The 13085-nt window shown below is 41.4% G+C and overlaps 1 protein-coding gene across 1 annotated transcript in view; it reads right to left on the minus strand.

The window, feature by feature from the left end:
• Positions 1-12166: 12166 nt before the first annotated feature.
• The window catches only part of ALG14 (ALG14 UDP-N-acetylglucosaminyltransferase subunit), a 45713-nt gene continuing 44794 nt past the window's right edge, over positions 12167-13085 (minus strand). Inside the window, exon 5 of the mRNA XM_075067801.1 lies at positions 12167-12767. The gene's annotated coding sequence lies outside the window, so the exon portion shown is untranslated. The remainder of the gene's footprint in view (positions 12768-13085) is intronic.

Below are 13085 nucleotides of genomic sequence, written 5' to 3' on the forward strand. Positions count from 1 at the left end.
CCAAGCACCGGTTGGGTTGGCCATTTAAAATGGGTTGGCCATTTAAAAGGAAGGGGCTGCAGTTTTCAGGTTAACGTACAGCACAAACCCAACTAAACCCCTCCACCCCACCCTATTCTCTGGGATGACCGCTACACCCATCTCCTCATTGCGTGGCGCACAGCGGGGATGATTTCTGTTCAGCCACAGGCAAACAGCCCAGCAGGAACGGCCACTTCTGAATGTCCCCTTAATAAAATTCCGCTAGTTCAACCAGGTGGCCATGAATGATATCACTCTCCTGAGGATAACACAGAGAGATAAAGAACAGGTGTTGCTTACATGCCAGCAAACACTGGGACCATACGCTGCCATTCTTTGTTATGCAATGATTTCAGACTATGTGCTACTGGCCTGGCGTGGTAAAGTGTCCTACCATGGAGGATGGAATAAGGCTGCCCTCCCCAGAAACCTTTTGCAAAGGCTTTGGGAGTACATCCAGGACAGCTTCATTGAGATGTCCCTGGAGGCTTTACGCTCCATCCCCATACACGTTAACAGACTTTTCCATAGATATACTAGCTGTGAATGCATCCCAAGTCTTCAGGGCAAATTAATCATTAAACACACTTGGTTTTAAACCGTGGATTATATTTACAAAAGTACACTCACCAGAAGTCCCTTCTCTGCCATCTAGGTCCAGGAGCCTGCCTTTAGTGCGTTGGGAGGGTACTAGATCCAGGGTGAAAAACAGTTCCTGGCTGTCAGGGAAAACGGTTTCTCCACTTGCTTTTTGTGCACTATCTTCAACCTCCTCCTCATCATCATCTTCCTCATCCCAAAAATCTGCATTCCTCTTGCATGTGAATCTGCATCCTTCTTGTGTGTGACGAGTCCACACACAGGGCTGGAGTAGTTGTAGGGGCACCCCATAGAATGGCATGCAGCTCATCATAGAAGTGGCATGTCTGGGGTGGCCATTTGCATCTCTGGTTCTTTGGTATGCTTGCCTGAGCTCCTTAAGTTTCACAGGGCACTGCTGCAGGTCCCTGTTATAACCTCTGTCCTTCATGCCCTTAGAGATTTTTTTCAAATATTCCAGCATTTCGTCTTTTGGAATGGAGTTTGGATAGCACGGATTCGTCTCCCCATACAGCGATCAGATCCATTACCTCCCGTTTGGTCCATGCTCATGCTAGAGCTTTTTTGCAATTCTGGGACTGTATGGTCACCTGTGCTGATGAGCTGATCACCTCGCCACACTGGCCAAACAGGAAATGAAATTCAAAAGTTTGCGGGGCTTTTCCTGTCTACCTGGCCAGTGCATCGGAGTTGAAAGTGCTGTCCAGAGCAGTCACAATGGAGCACTCTGGGATAGCTCCCGGAGGCCAATACTGTCAAATTGCATCCACACTATCCCAAATTCGACCCAGCAGGGGTGATTTCAGCACTAATCCCCTTGTTGGGGAGGAGTATCAAAATCAATTTTAAGAGCCTTTAAGTCGACAAAAATGGCTTCATCGTGTGGACGGGTGCAGGGTTAAGTCGATCTAACGCTGCTAAATTTGACTTAAACTCGCAGTGTATACCAGGACGGTGATTTACGGAACTGGAGGCCTATTTTTCTTCTGTTCTAAGATTTTATCCAGCGTCTTAGCTAACCGCCTGAGGGAGCTGGACTCTGATACGCCTCGATCAAAAATATTTTATTCTCTGGTGCTGTGTTGTTGTTTTTTTTATAATTTGTATAACTTTAATTTGTGATGTTACTGTTAGCAAACTTTGTGATCTGGATATTGGGCTTATTTCAGTGGACTAGGATAAGGCCTTTGATAGCATTAACCGCAGTTATCTTTTAAAAACATCGTCAGCTTTTGCGATTGGGCCTTTGTTCTCTTCATATATTTATTTATTGTACCATAAGGTTTTTTTTAGCATCCTAAAGATTAATGGAGGTCTTAGCTGCTGCTTCCCAGTCCACAGAGGCATTCGTGAGGGATGTCTTTTGTCTGGGATTATGCTCTGATCTTGGAGCCTGTCCTGCACCCCCAAAGAATTAGCTTGACTGGCCTTTCCGTGGCAGGGGTGCTGACTGATTTGTCCTTTGGCCTATGCTGATATCTCAGTTTTATCACGTCTGACAGTAATGTGTCGGCACGTTGTGCTTGCTTACAAGTGTCTGAACAGGCATCTTCTGCCTGCATTAACTGGGCTAAGATTAGGCAAGTCAATCCTACTGAGCTCTTGGGAGTGTAGCAGTGCCCTTTTGTTGCCCCAACAGGTGCAATGGGGCACTTCTGGGATTGGGGTATGTGTCTCTTTCAGATCTGAACAACATATGTCAACTGGGAGAGGGCTGAGGAGAAGGTGCAAGGTCATCTGCAGAAGTGACATTGGCTCCTTCCTGGATTCTCTTGTTGGGGGGTGACTCTGCTAACAACCATGTGACCTCAATGTTGTGGCACTGGCTAGTGTGTCTGGAGTTTCACCCAGGCATGTTGGATCAGATTTAGAGGCACATTAACCATTTTTTAAAAATAGTTACCACTTATTGTGCCCTGCTTTGCTGTTCCTGCCATTAGATGAGAGGGCTCAGGGGCTCATTGATTAAGGCCATGTCTACACTATCATTTATGTCAGCAAAACTTTGTTGCTCAGGGGTGTGAAAAAATACACCCCTGAGCAACTTAAGTTTTCCTGGCATATGTGCACAGTGCTATGTCAGAGGGAGATGCTCTCCTGCCAGCATAGCTACTGCCACTCATTGAGCAGGTTTTATTATGTTGAGAGGAGAGCTCTCTCCTGTCGGCACAACACTGCTACACGAGTAATCTCACAATGGCACAGCTGTAAGTGTAGATGTGGCCTTAGTCAGCAGGGTAGCAGCCTTTTGCTTTTGGTCTGTTCAGCAGTTGTACTCTGACTTCCTGGCTCCTCTCTCCTTCATTGTGCTGGGAGATGGTCTTGATTCTCACCTATTTTTGTTGGTACCTGATTGATTACAGGGTCTTAATTTGCCTCCATTCTATAATGGTCTTTTTCCAGGCCAGGTTGACCAAGCTGTCCCACCTGATTGTTTCCAGTTGGTCAAGATGGAAGCTGGCAACAGCTCTTGCTGTTCAGATTAGAATCCAGTCTGTGGACTTTTTGGATAAGGTCCTTGCTGAAGTCCAGACATTGCTCCCTCACAGGGCTGATCAGTATTTGCAGAACAGGCAGGGACTGTTCTTCCAGGGTAGAATCGTGTGTTGCCTTCCTTAGTTGCTTCTCTTATGTAGATGAGAATCTTGTGTAACCAGGCAGATTGTTGTCCTGAAAATTTGGTAAATGTTCTATTTGCAGCCATGACCAAGAAGGAGCTCTATGGCATGTGTGGCATTATGCCATGGTCCCCTCCCAACATCCCCCAGAAGGGGGTGAGGAGGATCCATCGTCCTTGGCCAGCTGATCGACCCTCTCTGATCTCCCTGAGACAGCCTGGAGAATGCTTATGTTTCTGAGTGACCCTGTCCCTGGCCTAAAGGACATTGTACAAGCCTCTTCCTAGGTGCTCTGGTGACTTACAGTGGAGGATGCTGCATATTGTCATAGCAGCCAATCATTTAGTGAACTATATTACTCTTGAGGTGTCTGCACAGTGCTCCTTATGTTTGGCTTCAGACATGGTGTTTCCTTTTCACCTATGTTGCCTCCATTAGCGGGGGGAGGGTATTTGGGTTTTTTTTTGTTTTTGGGGTGTTTTTTTTTGATAGCCAGTTTGGGACTGGTTTTCTCCACACTCCTATTTGCTCTAGGAGTGAGATGCAATGCTTGCAGTTGGCCATCTTCCTGCCTATCTCTTTGCTGAGTCAGGCAAAACTGGCAGCTTTGACTCTCACAAGAACAGAGTGGCTGGGTAGAGGGGTGTGATGTACTAGGGCTGTTCAGCACACTTCTGTGGCCTGGCTGCAGATTGATCACATCTTTATAAATGGACTTGTGACTTGCATGCTTTTTGGTTGACTTGACGTGTTAACAATATTTTGAGTGAACTTGGTGGTGCTAGTGCTTTAGAGGTCCATATTTAATGTTGTGTTTTACTTTATTCCTATTTGTATGTATGTATTGTAACTTTATAACATTTTAAATAGTTTTTAAATGTGATTTTTTTTAATGTAACAAAAGTTTTTTTTTGTGTGTGTGTCTTTCTCACCCCCAACCACTATTCAGGTATTTTTCTATAGTGGAACAGTCACTGAGCAAGAGAGAATGACTCATTACTAAGGCTGAGAGTCTCACAGAAGTTATGGATTCCATGACTTTCTGTGACTTCTTCAGTGGCCTGTGCTGGCTCAGGGGCTGCCCGAGCTGGGTAGCCCCAGGGCCAGCAACAGCAGTTTGGGTGTGTGGGAGGGGGCTCAGGGGCAGGTGACTGAAGTGTCGGGAGGTGCTTACCTCAGAGTGGGGGGCTACCCGGCTCCCACTGGGATGGCCCTGCAGCTCCTCGGAGGGGTCAGGGAGCTCCGTACAGCTCCCATCGGCTGCAGTTCCCAGCAAATGAGAGATGCACATCCGGCAGTTGTGGTGGGAACAGTGCGCTGAGCCCCTGACCCCTCCTAGGAGCTGCAGGGACACATGGAGCCAGGTAGGGATCCTGCCAGCCCCACCCACCCCACCCTCCCAGCACCAGCAGGGGTCCTGAGCTGTGTGCCGCCCCCCCCACCCAAGCATCTGTGGGGTCCTGGGCCAGCACCCACAGCTCCCTGCCCAAGTTTTAGTTAGGGGTATATAGTAAAAGTCATGGACAGGTCCCAGGCCATGAATTTTTGTTTATTGCCCATGACCTGTCCATGACTTGTACTAAAAATACCCATGAGTAAAATGTAGCCTTACTCATTACTTGTGATCAGGTAAGCAGTCACTTATGTCTTAGAATTCCAATGCTTGCTGAGTAGTGCAAAAGAAGCTAAAGCTATAATGCCATTAAAGATTACTTTAAAATCCTAGCCTGAAGCCTAGTGGTAGTGTTAGCATAAGCCTACATTAGGTCTAATAAAAGCATAAATAAATAACTTTGGATCAGAAGAATTGGGAATTGTGATAGACTGTTTAAACCACAAAAGCTTTACTTAACCATTCTTCTTTAACTAATAAACCAGCTGTCTGTGTAAATGTTTATAACAGTAGTTGGAACCCCCAAAATGGGTAGCAGGAATGACAAATATGGACAAGAGGCCAAGACTTCATCAAATACAGTGTTGGGAATAGGAGTGTAAAAGGAATCAGACCACACACACACACACACACACACACACACACACACACACACACACACACAAAACACGCCACCCACCCACCACGCCACCCACCACCACCCCCCACACCCCCCCCCGAGGGAACTGTGGAGGCAGCCAGTTACAGCCTTAAATACCTACCATCACCAGTTTAAGGGAACCCACAGCCTCCCTGTGGAATTGGTGAGTAGTGAGCGGGTTTCGCATGTCTTCAGGTTCTGTGACTTTTTGATACTATATTCACAGGTAATAATAAACTCCAGAACGCTGCATCTCATCAATCTTCTTCATAGTAATCTCTAAGGCAGAGACAAGTGTCTGGAATCCTGGAGGAAGGCAGCACTATCATTATCTGCAGAGCAATAACATCGATTCTGAGGAACGTTTACCACCTCGAAAAACATATGTGCCAAGAAATTAAGGCACTCTGCCAGGGTTGCAGAGAGTTCGTGAATTCACAAGCAAGCCAAAACAGGGACAATAGAATGCCTAAGTACTGCTATGGATCCCACCCCATTGGCATTTTCAAAAGGTCTATGTGTAACTTGAGGTGTCTACCTACCATATTTTTTTTTTTTTAAATGCGGTCCTTAGTAACCTCTTCTCAGCCAGATTCCTCAAAGCTTATAACCAGAAGAACAAATAACTATATAGATGTCAATGTTAACGTGATGCATCTCTGTAGCAACAACTTTGATTGAATTTAAAACTATGGTTTAATAGGCTGTTAAGCTTATTGAAAATAGTAAACATCCAAAAATATTTAATACTAAATGGTATCATCTGTTTAATCACATGATTTTGAAAAATAATATTAATATTAAATTACAACAACAGAATACAAAAGTGTATACAGTGCTCACTTTGATTACAAATATATGCAGTAAAATATATAAACAAAATAATAGTATTTACAATTCACCTCAGACACAGTAATTAAGAGTATAAATCGCTTTATCAAGTGAAAGTGTAACCTGCAAATGCAGATTTTTTTCAGGCGGGGAGTTACATAACAGTACTCAGAAACAAAACTGTGTAAAACTTTAGCGCCTACAAGTCCACTCAGTCCTACATCTTATTCTGCCAGTGCCTAACACAAACAAGGTTGGTTACAATTTGTGGGAGATAATGCTGCCTGCTTCTTATTTACAGTATCACCTGCAAATGAGAACAGGTGTTCGCATTGCACTGTTGTAGCTGGCGTTGCAAGATATTTATGTGCCAGATGTGCTAAAGATTCATATGTCCCTTCATGCTTCAACCACCATTCCAGAGGCCATGCATCCATGCTGATGATGGGTTCTGCTTGATAATGATCCAAAGCAGTGCATTTTCATTCTCTGAGTCAGATGCCACCAGCAGAAGGTTGATTTTCTTTTTTGGTGGGTTGGGTTCTGTAGTATCCACATCAGAGTGATGTTCTTTTAAGACTTCTAAAAACAAGCTCCACGCTTTGTCCCTCTCAGATTTTGGATGGCACTTCAGATTCTTTAACCTTGGGTCGAATGCTGTAGCTATTTTTAGAAATCTCACATCGGTACCTTCTTTGCATTTTGTTAAATCTGCTGTGAATGTGTTCTTAAAACGAATATTTGCTGGGACATCATACGAGACAGCTATAACATGAAATATATGCAGAATGTGGGTAAAATAGCAGGAGACATATAATTCTCCTCCTCAAGTAGTACAGTCACAAATTTAATTGATGCATTTTTTTTAATGAGCATCATCAGCATGGAAGCATATCCTCTGGAATAGAAGGGGCATATGAACGTTTAGAATATCTGGCATGTAAATAGCTTGTCACACTGGCTACAAAAGTACCATGCAAATGCCTGTTCTAACTTTCAGGTAACATTGTAAACAAGAAGCAGATAGCATTATCTCCTGTAAATGTAAACAAACATGTTTGTCTCAGCAATTGGCAGAATAAGAAGTAGGACTGAATGGACTTGTAGGCTCTAAGTTTTATGCTGTTTTGTTTTTGAGTGCAGTTATGTAACCAAAAAAAATCTGCATTTGTAAGTTACACTTTCACAATAAAGAGATTGCACTATGGTATTTGTATGAGGTGAACTGAAAAATACTATTTCTTTTGTTTATCATTTTTAGAGTGCATATATTTATAACATAAAATGAGCACAGTACACTTTGTATTCTGTGTTGTAATTGAAATCAATATTGAAAATGTAGAAAAACATCCAAAAATATTTAATTTCAGTTGGTAGTCTATTGTTATAAGTGTGATTAATCACAATTAATTTTGAGTTAATCACATGAGTTAACTGCAATTAATTGACAGCCCTAGTTTTAATATGTAATATATTACGTAACAAAACTTTGTTGCCTGGGGACATTGTGAAGGCCAAAAGTATAACTGAGTTAAAAAAAGAATTAGATACATTCCTGGAGGATAGGCCTATCAATGGCTATTAGCCTAGAAGGTCAGGGATCCAACCCCATGCTCCAGGAGTCCCTAAATCTCTGACTGCTAGAAGGTGGGACTGAACAACAGGGGATGGATCACCTGATTAAAATATCCTGTTCTGTTCACTTCCTTTGAAGCAGCTGGCATCAGCCACTGTTGAAAGAGAAGATGGACTGTTGGTCTGGTCCAGCATGGGCATTTGTATGCTCTTTATGTAGAGGATTATATTAGCTAAAGTCCAAGTACAGCTACTTATGCATGTTGTGGTAAACCCAGGACAAACAAGGGGAGGGGGCAGTAATTAGTCCCAGGGGGTTAAAAGGCCTGTCCCAATCCACTGAGGAGAGAGAACGATTGGGAAATAAGGTTCAGCTGGAAAAGGAATTACTAGGGAACTAATTAGGTTCAGCTGGCTCCAACTGCTTGTGACCTTTTTAAACCCTCTCCTGTGTGGAAGTGTCTGGGAGTGGGAGAAGTTGTCAGTAGATTAGGTGCAGCAAGATACTGCATGCACTCTCCCCCCCCGCCCCCTGAAGGGAAGGAAAACAAGCACAAGGGACTGACTGGGGAAAGGAATAGCTGGACCCTGTGCTACTAGTAAGGATTTGCCTTGCCTAAGCATGTGTCTCCAAGGCTAAAAAGGACTGAGCCTGCAGAGAAGAAGGTACTTTGCCACAATGTACTTAACTTTCATATGCTTAAAGGGTTGCAAGTGTTTGTAGAATCCATGCCTTAATGTTTATATTTATCCTCTTTGCACTAACTTACTTGTGGTCTCATTTCTGGACTTCCTTACCTTCAACAGTGAACCTTAAGAAAATATCAAGTAAGAAGCTTAAATGACTAAAAGAATGGACCAAGGCCTACTTCATGTAACTCCACTGAAGTTGGTGGAGTTTAACCAGAGCTGAATTTGTCCCAAAGACTGTAAATGCTTACACCTGATTCATTATTGTGTTCTTCTTCATCAAACAAATTTGGTGGATAAGTTCCTCCCCTAGATAACCCCCAGGAGTAATTTAGTAGCAGTCACTGAATTTGAGATTAGGACATTTGCTCAATTTTCACTGTCAATTAGTATCCCAAACTAGTTAATAAAATTCAAGGCAACAGAACTTGGTTGGAAAGTATAACAATAAAGCTGGAAGTATTAATCATTGAACCACTGTGAGCAAAAAATTAGAATTTAAAACATTATTGCAGAGTCTTGCGTATCAAATGAGCAGAGATCCATCTCTTCTTTTAATTATAATATAAATACCATGTAGATTTAATGAAGTCAGGTGCAGCATGACTTGCAAATATACAGATGTCCTAATGCTTCAGTACTTCACATGGGTGTTTATTATGTTCACTAGATGTTAATGTGTAGCTGGAACGTGTGCATCTGAGACAGACTGATAAGACTATATGTTCATATCTACTCTTCCCCCTTCTGTCCTTTATGGAGTGAGTCTTTAAAATGCTTTAGACTCTTTCTCAATTTCACCCTGCAGCTGAAAATACATCTTAAAAAATCTGAGATAAAAGGATTATAATCCTTTTGAATGATGCCTCAATATTCTTATGCTCTCTGATCAGAAGATCAGAGCATAAGAAACAAATACAGAAACAAAGCAATTTCAATCTCCCTACAATTAAGAGACTCTACACCAAATCTTGACCCAGCTGTTTATTCTCATTTCATACAACAGACAGAGTTACACCTTCAACATACAAAATATCACAAACATTTGATTTCCAACTCTTATATCTTCCCTATGAAATGCTATGGATGAAATCTATCATCTGCCTCAAGCTTGGCACAAGGACATGGATACAGAAATATCAGAAGCAGATTGGCTAGAGCCTTTGATATCAATCTGCAATAGATTCACTCAAATGCATATTATATTACCCATGAGGATTGTATTATGATTCCTCCGAAATGCCAAACAATATGGCCAGTACTACCAACTCGCTGTTCAAAATATCACACACCAAAGTAACACTATTTGTTCAGAATGGCTCACAAAATATCACTTCTGGCTCCACATTACAAATTCATTTAAAGAAATGATGGGTACCTCTGATACTTTCATTCTAGTTCTGTTTGTGTATGAGCAAAGATAATAATGCTATCAGGAAACTGATATGATCCCATGTTTTCACTGAGCAAAAAAAAAGCTTACCCTAAATCTGTGGATATCTAACGTCTGTTTGACATCATTAAGAATAAAAAATTTACTAATAACAAATACAGGTGAATATACCAAGAGAAAGGGGTGTCTGCATAATATATATATTAATTTTCTTAGAGTTTAGTTCTTTATGAAACAAATAATATTACACTGAATCATATTTGCACTATAAGGATTATGGAATGTATAGTGTAATGTTTACATTGTTTGAGTTGGAAAAGGCATGTGGGGGGGTTGTTGTGGGTTGTAGGGTTTTTTTTTTGTTTTTTTTTTTCTCTAAGCTAAGAGCTGTTGTAAATCTATACTGCATTTTGGCAGCTCTTGGCCCTTCAATACTCACTGCAGTGTATAAACTGTGTTGCTGGAGATGAATAATAATATCTTCTGTACCATCCATAAAACTATTGTAAGAAACAAATCATGGATTTGGCTCACAAGAAACTGGATGTTGCACAAGAATTCAAGATGAGGGTGTGCTGAATCAGAATTCATCTTAGAGCAAAGTACTGACACTGAGCTCACACTGCCTGTCAGAGGATTATCATTCTTATTGTGAGGAAGCAAAGCAAGCTGATGAAGAGCAGAATGGATCTGAGTTCAAACCCTTATGTCTGACAATCAAATTCACTTCCATTTTGCTATCTTTACCCACCTCAAACACCATTATCAATACAATAGGCAGTCTCAACACAGAACAGGGCCAGAACTCTGATATCAAGGATCCTTAAGACCATGAATGAGAAACAGTCAGAGCTGCATTAGGTGAGCTTGCAGTTTGTGCTGACTTGCTTTAACCAGTATAGAAGTTCTTAATTTTCATGAGTGCCAAAACCATCAAAGAATAAAATTTGTTATTTGAACACACAGTTTTGAAAACCCTTTTGTTTTCCATAGTGAAGTATCTGAATTGGTGTCTTTTTTCCCCCATAACACGATGTGCAGATCCTGTTCCATTAATTAGCTAAACTTGAGTGATTCCGTTGTAGTCACTTCATACAATACAGCCTTGATGTCACAACTTTTCCACAATTTAAATAGTGTTTGCTCTGAATTGTAATCTTAATGAAAAATTTTCACCGTAAAGAACTGATGTCTTACACAACTCAGAATGGGGATACAGCCTTTTACCTCTAGGTCTTAAATTCAAATCCAGTCCAAGACAGTAGTGACTGAAGATCATTACCATTTGATACTACTGTTTTGTGCCACAGGTGCAATGGCCTCTAATTTCTAGTGAACTCCTCTATTCTGCATTTGCATCCCAAAATTCAGAGCAGTAATTGGCATCATGACTGGCATTTTAGCAGAGAAAGATTAAACGGGCATAAAGAGAGGAAAACTGCCTGAATGTAAAAATCCTACATCTAGATTGGTTACCATTTGCTTCTCCCTCAGATGAAGAAGACTCATCCATTTGTCCAGATTAGTAGCTCATCACTGAAAAAACACTAACATAATCCATGCTATTGAACAATTATAGTGCTGCTAAAAACAATTATGAAAAATGTTTACTGCATATATCCATTCATTTTAAAATATGCAACAGCACTCCAAACAAAGGAATAATTTGATAGTCTTTTAATTTTTATTGGATTGTTACAAAATGTAACACAGATTTTTAACTCCTCCTAACACTTATGAAATGTGTAATCTGATTTTAATGTCTGTCAAGCATTTACTGTGTACAGCACTTCAATTTAAGAGACTCAGTGAAAGTTCATTCACTATTTCATATTCACTTAATTTTTCTCAGGTGCCTCCATTTTGACCTTCTGGCTTACTTCAGGGTACAAATCTAGGCAATTGGACATGCGTGCGCATACGTACACACACACGAATAATCCCTGTAATAGGTTTGAAGTATTTTTACTTTCTTCCAATGATTTGCTAAACAATACTAGAAACAGAACTGTAATCTGAAACACTGAGTTTCTTAAAGTGGCCATTTTTCAATCTTGCCTTGGAAATTTAAATCAAACATCCCACTGATAATCAGTAATGTACACATGCAGATGGCATATCTGTTTTTGATGATCAACTGAGGGTTTGATTATGAGGCCCCTACTTCTGCAAAATTCCCACTGGCTTCCATTGGAGTCTTGGTCACAGTTTTGAATAAACTTCTGAAGCTCCTCAATTCAATTTTTTTGGTGGGATTTTTGCCTAAGGACAGTAGAATCATGCCTTTAGTTTTGGATGAATTTTGCAAATAGCACAAAGGAACTTGACTGGGGAATGAAGGTTAAGCTCAGTATAGAGCTCCCTTTCTCCCCCTCCCCCTCCCCGCAAAGACCCAATAAACCCTATTTAAAAGAGTTTATGGTGGGAAAATGACACCCGTTTTACAAATATACCAAACTCTCTCTTGAAATCTGTCCTTGAGCTTACTGTAAGTATAATTAGGATCTGAAATAGGCTTTTTCCAGTTTGGTTAAATGTTGTTGTTATAGTTTGCTCTCTCTCCCTCTTTTTATTACTTCAATCCAAAACCTGCTATTCGTATTATTAACTTTGATTTATCATACATACCGGCTTCAGCCACTAAGCATATGTCATCACCCATGCTTAATTTAAACAGAATGTAAATTGTGCTGTGTCTGCTTCTCTGTAACCCATTAGCTAAACCAGAAGATAGTAATTTACTGTTCCCTCCCATCCATAAGAGAAGATGCAGAGGTCTTACATGGATGATTACTAACCAGCAAGCATATAGGCAGATAAGTAAATTTAAAAAGAGACAGCCATTTAAGACAGTAATTGAAAAGAATACTACTTTTCTATAAAGATGAGATCAAATAGGGCACACTTTTCTCTGTTACCTTCATTCAACTCCACTGAAGTCATGGGGCAGCACTAGTGGAAGTAGGACAACTGATACAAGCTCTTCAAAAAGAGGCGGTTACTCACCTTGTGCAGTAACTGATGTTCTTCGAGATGAGTGTCCCTGTGGGTGCTCCACTCTAGGTGTCGGTGCGCCCCTGCGCCTTTGATCGGAGATTTTTTACAGCAGTACTCCTGCCAGCCACGCATGCTTAGAACCTGTCACTCACTCTGAGTATGTCACTAGTGAGCATGCGCGGCCGGTACCCTCAGTTCCTTCTCTACATCGGAGGCTACCCCAACTCGGAAGTAGAGGGGAGTAGGGTGGGTAGTGGAGCACCCACAGGGACACTCATCTCAAAGAACGTCAGTTACTGCACAAGGTGAGTAACCTCCTCTTCTTCT

Source organism: Chelonoidis abingdonii, chromosome 7, assembly GCF_003597395.2.
Source record: "Chelonoidis abingdonii isolate Lonesome George chromosome 7, CheloAbing_2.0, whole genome shotgun sequence".
Taxonomy (NCBI): Eukaryota; Metazoa; Chordata; order Testudines; family Testudinidae; genus Chelonoidis; species Chelonoidis abingdonii.